Below are 10,555 nucleotides of genomic sequence, written 5' to 3'. Positions count from 1 at the left end.
TGGGAAACCCAAAGCCTAAGCATTTCACATGGCTCACAGCTTTATTATCTTTGTTTTCCACATACCAGAAGACACTAAGGTGCCTGAAAACGCATTCTACCTCTTGGCAGGGAAAGGAATCCCCCACTGTAAACCCACACGGTACGCAGGGCTACGCTTCAGATCCGCAGCCGTCCTCCTCCCAACTGCCCACCTCGCAGACCAGGGCTCTTCCCTTACGTGCTGTCGTGATAAAAGCAGTGGATGTTTACCCAAAAAAACACCACCATCACCTGTAAGTAACCATTAGCATTTTTATGCCCTCAGAATTCAAATTCTCTCATACTCTTAAGCATTTTTCTTTCAGATACAAAATAGAAAGGGGAACCAAAACAAAAGGAGACATAGCAGATTTCAGTTTGTGATATTAAACATTTATTAAAGTACAAGGCTTACAGAGCCCGTTACATCCACAAACTGCCTTGGTCTCCCCTGTGGCACAGCCCCTTAAACAAAAGTCACTATTCTTAACTCCCCGTTCTCAGTTTATTCCACAATCTGTGTAATTCCTGGGAGTTATCCCTGGCAAGAAAAATCAACAACAACAATAAAAACACCAGTAATCAAGCACTGCTTCTTTTTTACAGCTGGTTTGAAACAAAAATGACAAAATGAGTGCATCTGTCTACTGAAGTTGTTATTGTCTTGTTCTCACAGTACAGTTATAGCAGCGTATTACAGGATATTTAGGACTGAATAATGTATTCGGGGGCTGACTCTATGCCAAAAGAACACTGCCGACACCGTCCTTACGGGGCCATCTGGGGCAGGAAGCAACGATTAAGGCCAATGATCTGTTGTATAAGAAAGTTAATTTCATACTCAGTGTGGCAGGCAAAACGCATTAAAAGTATAGTTTACTCTCTGCCAACCGATGATTTTTTTTTTTCTTCCTGGTGCACAATCTTTTGCCCCCAAATGTTTGCTCTATCAGACCTCAGACAACCTGGACAGCAATGTTATGAATGGCCGTGTTAAGGAACTGCAACTCCGTGGCACTACTTAGCACTCCAGATCACCCTGGCTCTCCTGTAACATGACTTTCTCAACAGGTCAAAGCTGTTTATATTTATTTACTTCTTGAACTTGAAAATTCAAAGAAAACTGCTGCAATATCTTTTGAAATTGCAATCTCTCTCTCACGTACTGTAAATATACATATGAAATGGCACTGCTTGGGACAACACCTAGATGACATCCTCAGTTACGTTAGCTACAATCTAGCTGTCCCTGCTCCATTTTTTCCCCTTAATTGAACATTTGTAATTAATCTTCATTATCCCCAACTAGAAGAAAGCAGCGTGGGTACTGAGGAGGAGAAAATCAAGTACCAAGACAGAATGCTTGTTCCTCAAAAGTAAGCAAGCCACCAGTCTGGCAAAAACCTGTCTGTGAAGAGTCTGCGCTGCCTTCCAGTAGGTAACTAATTTGGCCCAAATACACACACCCAAAACCAAAAAAACAATTACGTATAGGCCATAAACATCAAGTTTAAACACGGAAGCTGAAATAGCTGCAAAAACCACTTGAGTTTCACCGCAGTTTGTTTTTCAGTATCTCAGACTTGAGCAATTGCCATAAAACTCACCACTTGCCAACCAAACCGCTTGTCTCCACATCTCCCCCCCCTTTCTAAAAACACTTTTAAAAAAGAATTCCTTTGTCTGCTCCACACAGGAATTCCCACTGCAGAGATAAGAAAGAAGGGCTAACCAGCACCAGGCAGACAGCACCTGAAGCATGTATTCAGCACTGATACGCTGCCCTTCCAGCACTGTGTTGTGCTCTTGGGGTCTCCCCCAAACAGACAATACCCTCTTAGAAAGCCATGTTCATTCATAACAGAAGTTGCTGTTACGGCAACTTGCCGTAAAACAAAGCCATTGATTCATGTATATCTTTCATAGGTTACATCAACCGCTTGTCGGATGAGATCTGTGCAACACCGCTTTTACATCAACGCAAGTATTATAAAGCACATCAAGGTTTATCTTCCTGCTTTGCCACAGTTGTTCTGTTTCCCTGAGCAAGTTGCTAGGTTTGCTTCTGACTCAGCTCTTAACTCGTAAAAACTTCAATTCCATACCCAACAGTGCTGTATGTTAGGTATATAATTAAAGATCATGAGATCTTCATCTGTGAGTTAGTACCACAGAGAGGATTGCATGGAGAATACTTCTCTATTAAGCCATTTCAAAAATCAGACACCAGGCAGACTGGTTTCTTCAAGGAGTTACCCAGATTTTATAACATTAGCACCGTTCTAGGACAGGATGTCCCACAAACATCATGGTTGCTTACATGACTCTTTTTATTTTTGCCTTTCTGAATGCCATCTTCAAGTTTTCAAGGATATCTTCAGCCGCTAACTGGATGGGAAACAAACAACATGAAGGGTTTGGTGCACGGCATCCGTGGAAAAGAATCGTGCCAAAATAGGACACTCAACCATGAAAATAAACTGCACAAATTCTCAAAATAGATTCCTATTTTATGTACCTGAGATTCATAGGATGCTAGGACTGATGTCTGAGTATCTGATACAATCTGACAGCTGCTACAAAAGAAGAAAAGCTAGTATCTTTTCTCACAGGGAAAGGAAAATACAGAATAAAAAGCATACAGCTGTTGATAAACAAACATTTTAACCAGAGTCACATATACCCTTCAGCGTAGATGCAAAAAAGAGAACAGAATAAAAAGCATACAGCTGTTGATAAACAAAAACATTTTAACCAGAGTCACATATACCCTTCAGCATAGATGCAAAAGAGAATTCAAAATAAGAAAATAAACAAACCAAAATGCCTTATGATGGTTAATTACAAAAAGAAGGTATGGAAAAATACCGTGTAACAGAACTATGAGGCATCTCAGAAGCATTATGTTCTCAGTTGTTGCGGAAGACTCAGACAATATTGTATCAATTTCCCAAATAATCTTGGCTTAGATCTTCAACTACATACCTTTCACTACAAAGCAGAAATTGTCCTTTTTGGCACTCTGACAGAACTCAATCTAATTGCCTAATGGCCCTCTTTTGCTTGCAACAGTATTTTACCCTTACCTCCCTCTAAACCTTCAGAGAAAAATAAACAATGAGTTTCAATCTTGTAATGTAAAATAATAAAAAACCCCCACCAGAGAGCAGAGTTGATTTATTACCCATGCTAAATGCAATTCTAGAGTCCAGTTGGCACGGCAAATACACCTTCTGGTTTTATGCTCTTCACCTACAAAGGTTTCTTCATAAGAAACTCAACTAAGCAGCCCAGGTTTTGAGCCGGTAACACTGTAAATTCACTTTAGAATACAAAAGTAAACTAATAGAATTGAAAAGGAATTCTCTTAAGAGAAAGCTTAAGAGATTTAAAACAAATAAAAATAAAGCACATTAGGTACTTTCTTTCTTTGGTTTTACTTGCTTCAGCTGAAACGGAGACAGGTATGCGAAAGGGTATTTTGGTCTTTGGAAGATGTAACCATAGTCATTAATCAGACGACCACACACTAGTGGCACTGGGCCCTGAAGGCCAACAGTCAATGCAAAAAGGCAGTTCACAGAGCAAGGATTTAAGAGCTAAGCAATATATACCTTCAGGATATGTTAAGTCAAACGAAAGGAACACGCACGGTATATAAACCATGAAGCTGGAACTGTGGCCCAAGCTCGTCCACTGAAGTACACAGTCAGCAGCTCTACTCACCTGCAAGACCTGAAATCAGTTTTAGAGATTAAGATGACACAGTGTATACTACAGTTAAACCTTTATGTCTTTTTAAAGACCTTTCTAAACCTTCTGTTCTATTATTCAATAAAATGATGACATTTGCAATAGGTTTAACACTTAAACTTTTAAAAACAAGCCAAATCACAGCGAACGCATATACTGAACATCCCTTACAGACGATCCCGTCTTTGTAAACAGCTTTCAGCTCAGTGCCACTTAAATTTAGGAATATCTCCATCTGAGCTCAGCTCCTATGAGCTCAGCATTTCATTAAATTCTTTGGCTTACTTATTCTGCTCCCGGTGAGAAGCGTGAACTGAATTACTGTATGCCGTCTCAGTACACTGCTTTACCTTAAAGCCAAACATACTCATTCAGTGTTCTCCCTCAATCAGCTAAGACAGCCACTCTCAAGAAAAAGAAAAAAGAAAAGAGGCAACCTGTTCCCTCCAGAAGAGTTTGTTATGCAAATGAACCGATGGTTTCACTTACACAGGAAAAACGACTAACTGATGCCTCTGCCCATTTCTCAAAACGGACTGAAGCCCAGTAGGATATCTGCTCTGACTGAAGAAAAAAAAAAGTCTTAGGCCCTGTTTTAACAAGAACAAAACCCTCCTACTGTAATATCCATGCAAAGGAAGCACTAGCAGCAGTGAGCAGAGATGAAATGAAAAGAAGCAGTGGCTGTTTATGTTGGCAGTCGCTTCAAACTCTAATGGAAAATTTCAGCTCTGACTGCATCTAGGCTAGAACAAGTTCTTAAGGAAAAAGGTTCTGCTTTCAAACAGAAAAGGCTTACATAGCTTGTCCCTTTCTGAACACTCCTGCAGCAAAGACAAGTCAGGAAATAACATATCTCGATCATGCAATGTATTAATAGCTTATCATTGGGGGAATATACCATCAAATGAAATGTGTTTCCTTTGGGAAAGGAGAACAGTGGTAATGTCCGTGCCACAAGCTCAGCTACTGCTACGAATAAGTTCTGCCACTAAATGCAAACATTAAAAAGCCGATGTCGGGCTAACTAATCACAGTTACCTTTCATACACTCATGAAAAAGTTGCACAATTATTACTAAGGCTGTTTGTTGACATCAATAGTATACAGTTTGTCCTCAGAGAGGACAAACACCTTGCCAGCCTGCACATACGGTAACTGCAGTGACCTTTCAGCTACTACACATTTGCACTATATTTAAGAGCTACTCAGGAAGCCAATATTGTATATTATGTAACACAAGATTAAGCATTAATGAGGCAGGAATAAAATTGTTTATCTAAACCTCAATCTAAAATTAAACACAAGTTTATGCTGAAAGCTCACACTGCACTCATTTTGTCTCCTAACATTAACAGAGCACAGTTTATTTAGTCTCTGAGATAACTCCCAACAGCATTTAATTTGGAGAGAAAGATTTTACTATCAGAAGAGAGACTGTTTTTCCTAAAGAAGAAAGCGATGCACATTTAGTTCTCGTGTGCATAAATACAGCACGTTGCAGGTATTTTGAACTAAGGAAAACAGTTGATATTCATGACTGCTGTTTACACTGTGTTTTAAAGCTAAATACAGAAGCATCCACCCAGAGGCAAGACCTTTTGACTGCGCTCTGTCATCTCTTGCTAAGCAGCCAAACCAAAAATCACCCACACCAAAGATACCTATGTGCTCAACAGGGAAATTCATAACAAAATTAGAGCAAAGTCTGCCTGCCTCCACAAAGATTCACTGTCCTCTTTTTGGACCTCTCACTAGGCAAGCAGCTCTGCAAGGCTCACTAAGGAGCTTCAGCCTGCCAGTAAAAAGACAAGCAGACAATTAGACCATGGTCACACTCACTATACCGCAAACTTTCCCTGAAGAACGCCGCAGGAGTCATTTGAGAACCTCAAAACGCTCAGATAGGTGTCATCCCCCGTTTTAAGAATAGGTAGACGAGGTCAAAAGTACTTGGGTCTATTCCCATGAAAGACAGAGTGTTTCCAAACCCTCAATTCAATGGCACTATATGCCATGGCTACCCAACGACATAACACGATATTATTTTTAAACCTATGTAAGGCTGCCAAAGGGATGATCACAAACACCCCCCTCCATTTCTAGTGGCTAATTAACTGGTGTAAGATGCTTGAGTTCTGCTGGTCAGCTAACACATCTGACATAAAGCTGGCTGCAGGAACTCCAGCCAGAGAAAAACAAATGTGTTTCTTCTGGGATCATGGCCTTAAATAGTTCAGGCAAACTGAAACTGCACCCAGCCTGAAGTTTACAGAAGCGTTTCTGAGTGACCAGGCCCCGGGCAGGCTGAGCAGGACAGGACCCAGCTCTAAGTCTGAGCAAGCTGACACCATGACTTGGCATCCTCCTCCTCCTGCTCTGACTGCACGTCATTGCTCTGCACACCCTCACCTCCATGCCATGGCTCTATTTACCTTTTGCACGTCACTAACTCCGAGTTAAGCTATTTACAAGAACGCAGTAAGTCAATCCCCAACCTTGTAGGCATTTAAGTACGTTTATCTCAGGTCTACAACAATGCTGGTGCTTCCAAAACTCTCAAATGCAAGTAGCTCAGTGTAATTACCTAAAGAATTCAGAGCAACAGAATTTTAAATACTTTGAAAATCCCGTATTATCACAAAATTTTAGCAAATTATCCCAAAATAAGGAGGGGGGGAACATCACATTTAAAGCCAAATCAGATACTTAAGAAAATTTGTTGCCAGCTGTGTACCTTGCATTCTCACAACGAATGAATTTAAATGAAAGTTATTAATGAAAACTGTTCATGTCCAAAATTTATTTCTCGGCTTACCATGTAGAAGAATCAAAAGTGCTGCCAAGCACGAACCAAACGAGAGCAGGATACTTCAACTGTACCATTCAACTACAGCTACAACTAAAAGAAAACCATTCAGGAGGAAGGGGAAAAGACAGACACATGGGATCAGAGAAGATATATTTAAGATAGAGTTCAATGGAAACCCGAGGAAGTTTCAGAAGTTTTATTTAAGCTCATCTATATATACAGGTGCACTTTTTCTCCAGAGTCTGAGAGAGTTAACACTTACTGATCCAGCCTTAAAACTACTGACTTGCCTTGATCCATTCCAGCATTCCCACTTCAGCAGAAGGCATGCTCAGGGAAAACCTGATTTCAGTTCTCGTCTCTTGCTCATAAAAGCTTGAAGAGAACACTACAGCTATTTAGACTCGTGCCCACTGGGAAGCCCTCTTGGACATCAACTTTGAAATAAACTGGAAATGTGAAATAAACTGGAAGAGTGAAGACCTAAACAAGCATACAGCTTTGATATGCAGTAAATATTTGCTTTCATAAAGATTTTTTTTCTTGCTGGTTATTCATTGAGAAGAAACAATTATAAAAACGTTGAAAAACTATGTTGAACTAGTTAAAATACACACTGACTAACACAGGGTTTTCTTAAAAGACATTGTACTTTAACTATGGAGAGAAAAAAAAGCAAAGGCACAACTGAAATAGGACATTCCTTAACACACTTGTGAAAACTTAGTACAGTATGGCCTAATTCTCATCTCTCACCATGGCCACTTTACACTTTCCATTATTATAAAAGAAATATAGTGTCATATTCACCTCTATATTCTGACTTCCCATATAGTAGCCTCAGCTCGATTTAATATAAAAATAGGCCTAGTCTCTACAATAACTTTGTATTTCTATCGTATTACTTATCTTCCACTGTTGCAATGTTCCGGCTGCAGGGCTTAAGGCGATATTAGGAAGAGCTCTCCCCCAGTGAAAGCAGCGTTAACCAAGTGTCCAGAAAAGGCACACGTTATACAAGAAGCACGATAATAAGGAGATTTAACTTTAAGTGGGTTTTGCAGAGAGGCCAAAACCCTGGCTCCCCTCCCCACAGGCTTCAGTAAGGCAAACTCTAATAAATTAGAAACGAATGGGATGCATTGACCTAAAGCCGGGTTTCCATTTAGGCCAAGTCACTTCACGAATGCCCCGACTCATTTTCAAGTAGCTTTTGCAGAACCTGGGATTTGCTGTAGTGCTTTTCCATCCATATAATAATTTTTAGAGTTTCACCTGATGTTATTATGGTGGCTAAACAGGAACGCAAGGCCTTTTTTCTAGTGTTTCTGGAATTGCTAGAGGGTTACTTCACACTGCAACGTAAAAATGGCAGGCAAAGTATCCAAAATTATTTTGGTGATGAAAAAATACAAATTAATTCCACAGCCTTGTAATTTACATTATTCATTATTCCACTTTAAGGAGGAAAACCAAAACCAAGTAGTCAAATATTATTTACTGCAGCCTTTAATCTGCATGTCTTACTATAGTAAAACTGTTGTAAATTTTGTCTGAAAAAGATTGGGAATTAAAAGAAAGCAGAAGTGAGACCTGTGGGCAAAAATAGGAAACAGAGATTAAACAATCCGTTGTAGGTCAAAGGTTATTTGTAGATCAGTTACCACATAAGGAGCTAAAAAAGCCTGCTCAAAACCATCAACACACTGCCTTCCCACTTGCTCAAACTCAATATTTAGTCTTCTCTATACTAAAAGTTTAGGCCAAATGAAACAAAAATGCGACACTCGAAAAATGATAGCTTACATGAAGTTTCGTACCACTTGCAAACTTGCAAAACTTTTACAAAAAGCCTTAGGCCTGACATCCAAGTTCAAAGGTAGAAGTCCCGTAGTACAAACAGGGTCAGACACCTGCCCCCAACTCTCAGTTCTTTAGTTTTTCTTTTCATTTCCCCTGTAAACTGTTTATCACAAAGAGACGTTTTATATTTAAAAGCCTGTTTCACAGTTGCTGTAATTCAAACTTTAGAAGAGTACTTTTGCCTCTCAGTAACTTTAGCATCAGCAGAATTCATTTCTAAAGTAAACATCAATTTGTTCTAAACACACGGCTAGGAGACAGTGTAAAGAAAAGAGGAAAGGACTGCTTAAGCTGGCGATGTGCTGGATGTGTTAGATGTTGCTAAGGAGCACACTATTTCAGCTTTCCTTCTAAGCTGTCATCTCTCCACTGGGCCTTCATGCCTCAAAATCCAGCAGAACACTAAAGCAAAGCCTACCTACACTTGATGGGAAATTAAATTTTCCCATCTTTCTCAACAGAATCAGCGAACATGTACATCGACTGAGGCACTCCAGGAACCATTTAATCCTTTCTATTTGACTTACGCGATGTTACTAACTATTTACCAACACAAGACTGTGGTATCGCAGCATTGTCTCACCGGAACATCTCAGAAGAGAATGGAAACGTGCTACAGTAAGCAATAGGTTTTAAAATGTTTTTACAGTAATACTCTTCCCTATTGAACATCCTAATTACACAGACAAGAAAGTCTAAACAACCAGTTACGCTTTAAATTTGTATTTTCCAGATCACTAACAGATTGCCAGAAAATAGCCTAACTCAATTTTCATTGAGTTATCTCCCTTCTACGTTCAGAACAAATACGAAAACCTCTTTCCAAAACCACCCTCCCCACAGTTAAATGACACCTGCAGAATAGAAACCGAAGCTTCTAGAGAAGCTTGACAATTAGGACTAACGGAGAAGTAACTAGATTCCCAAGGCTTCCCAAAACCCTCTTTCCTTTGAAGAAGTCAACCACTCCTCCCTGTCCATCTTCCTTCTAAGCACTTGCCAGGATGCTCGACAGAACGACAGACAGCGAAGCTTTACCAAGTTCAGCAGAGTAATAAGCCTCAGCCCAATTCAGAAACTGCAGTTACACGTCTGCGTCCGCACGTCTGAGGAACGTGAAGAGTTAAATACGACCACCGAATTCTGCAGGTCACAGGAGCAGGCACATACCTCAGTCTTCCAGATTCTGTTCGATTTTGGTTCGGTTTAGGTTTTCTTTAACTACCCGATGCCATTTGAGCCCGACTGGGTGACATAAATGTATTATCCCATCATAATGTCAGAATTTAAAATTAGATTCGGTCTCCATAAATACACTTCATCCAACCTTAGCGACTCTGTCCAGAAACGACGACTATTTTATGTAACATCTTTCATACACTAAGACCTAAAAAACCTGCACTAAAAATTACAGCTACCTTTTCTGGCTGTGGATTTCTCTTCCATTTCTCTGAAGAGAATTCAGTTCGGGGTGAAACGGAAATAGTTTCGTAAGATCAAACACTGAAGCAGCGAGAGAAAAAGCAAATTACATAAAGTCCAAATGTACTTACAGTCTCTTTATTCGGAAGCAACTCCTTTCGGATCCTGAAGAAGTTCTTGCCGTACTGCCTCAACCCCTTAATAAAACGTTTCTGTGATAAAAGATAACAAAAACAGTACGTCAGCAGAAGGGGAAGGAAAAAAAAAAAATAATCTTGTTAATCAGCACAACAGCCCAAACAATGTTCTTAGCTTAAGGACTGCCGACAGAAGAAAACGTACACCTACACAGCAACTGAAAACAGGGGAAAAAAAGGCTTTGAAAAGATACCGAAAAATTCAAACCACATTCCCTTCCATGTCAAACTTCCAACATCTGAAGCTTAAAAAAAAGTCAGTACCACAGTCAGTTCTTCTCCAAAACGACCGAAGTATTCTGCTGCACGTCTCTCTGGAAGTCTATTTTCCAAGTAAGAAGCAGCAGGCGAAGGCAAATACGCGACGTTGATTTTCAGGAAAGAAAAGTGACTCTCCAGCGAAGGTGTCGCAGGGGTTACGGAGCCCTCGCAGACGCCAACCCTCCGGATTCACCCGTCCCGATTTTCGGAGAAACACCAGCAAACGC

General features: G+C 40.1%; 1 protein-coding gene across 1 annotated transcript in view; it reads right to left on the bottom strand.

Moving 5' to 3' along the window:
• The window catches only part of LOC104160826 (arginine-glutamic acid dipeptide repeats protein-like), a 53,297-nt gene extending 43,221 nt beyond the window's left edge, over positions 1–10,076 (bottom strand). The window contains 1 exon segment of the mRNA XM_009699095.1: positions 10,002–10,076. The gene's annotated coding sequence lies outside the window, so the exon portion shown is untranslated.
• Positions 10,077–10,555: the final 479 nt, after the last annotated feature.

This window comes from Cariama cristata, unplaced genomic scaffold, assembly GCF_000690535.1.
Source record: "Cariama cristata isolate BGI_N322 unplaced genomic scaffold, ASM69053v1 scaffold6500, whole genome shotgun sequence".
Taxonomy (NCBI): domain Eukaryota; kingdom Metazoa; phylum Chordata; class Aves; order Cariamiformes; family Cariamidae; genus Cariama; species Cariama cristata.
The sequence above is the reverse complement of the archived record's forward strand: the minus strand, read 5'-3'. Positions and strand labels throughout refer to the sequence as shown.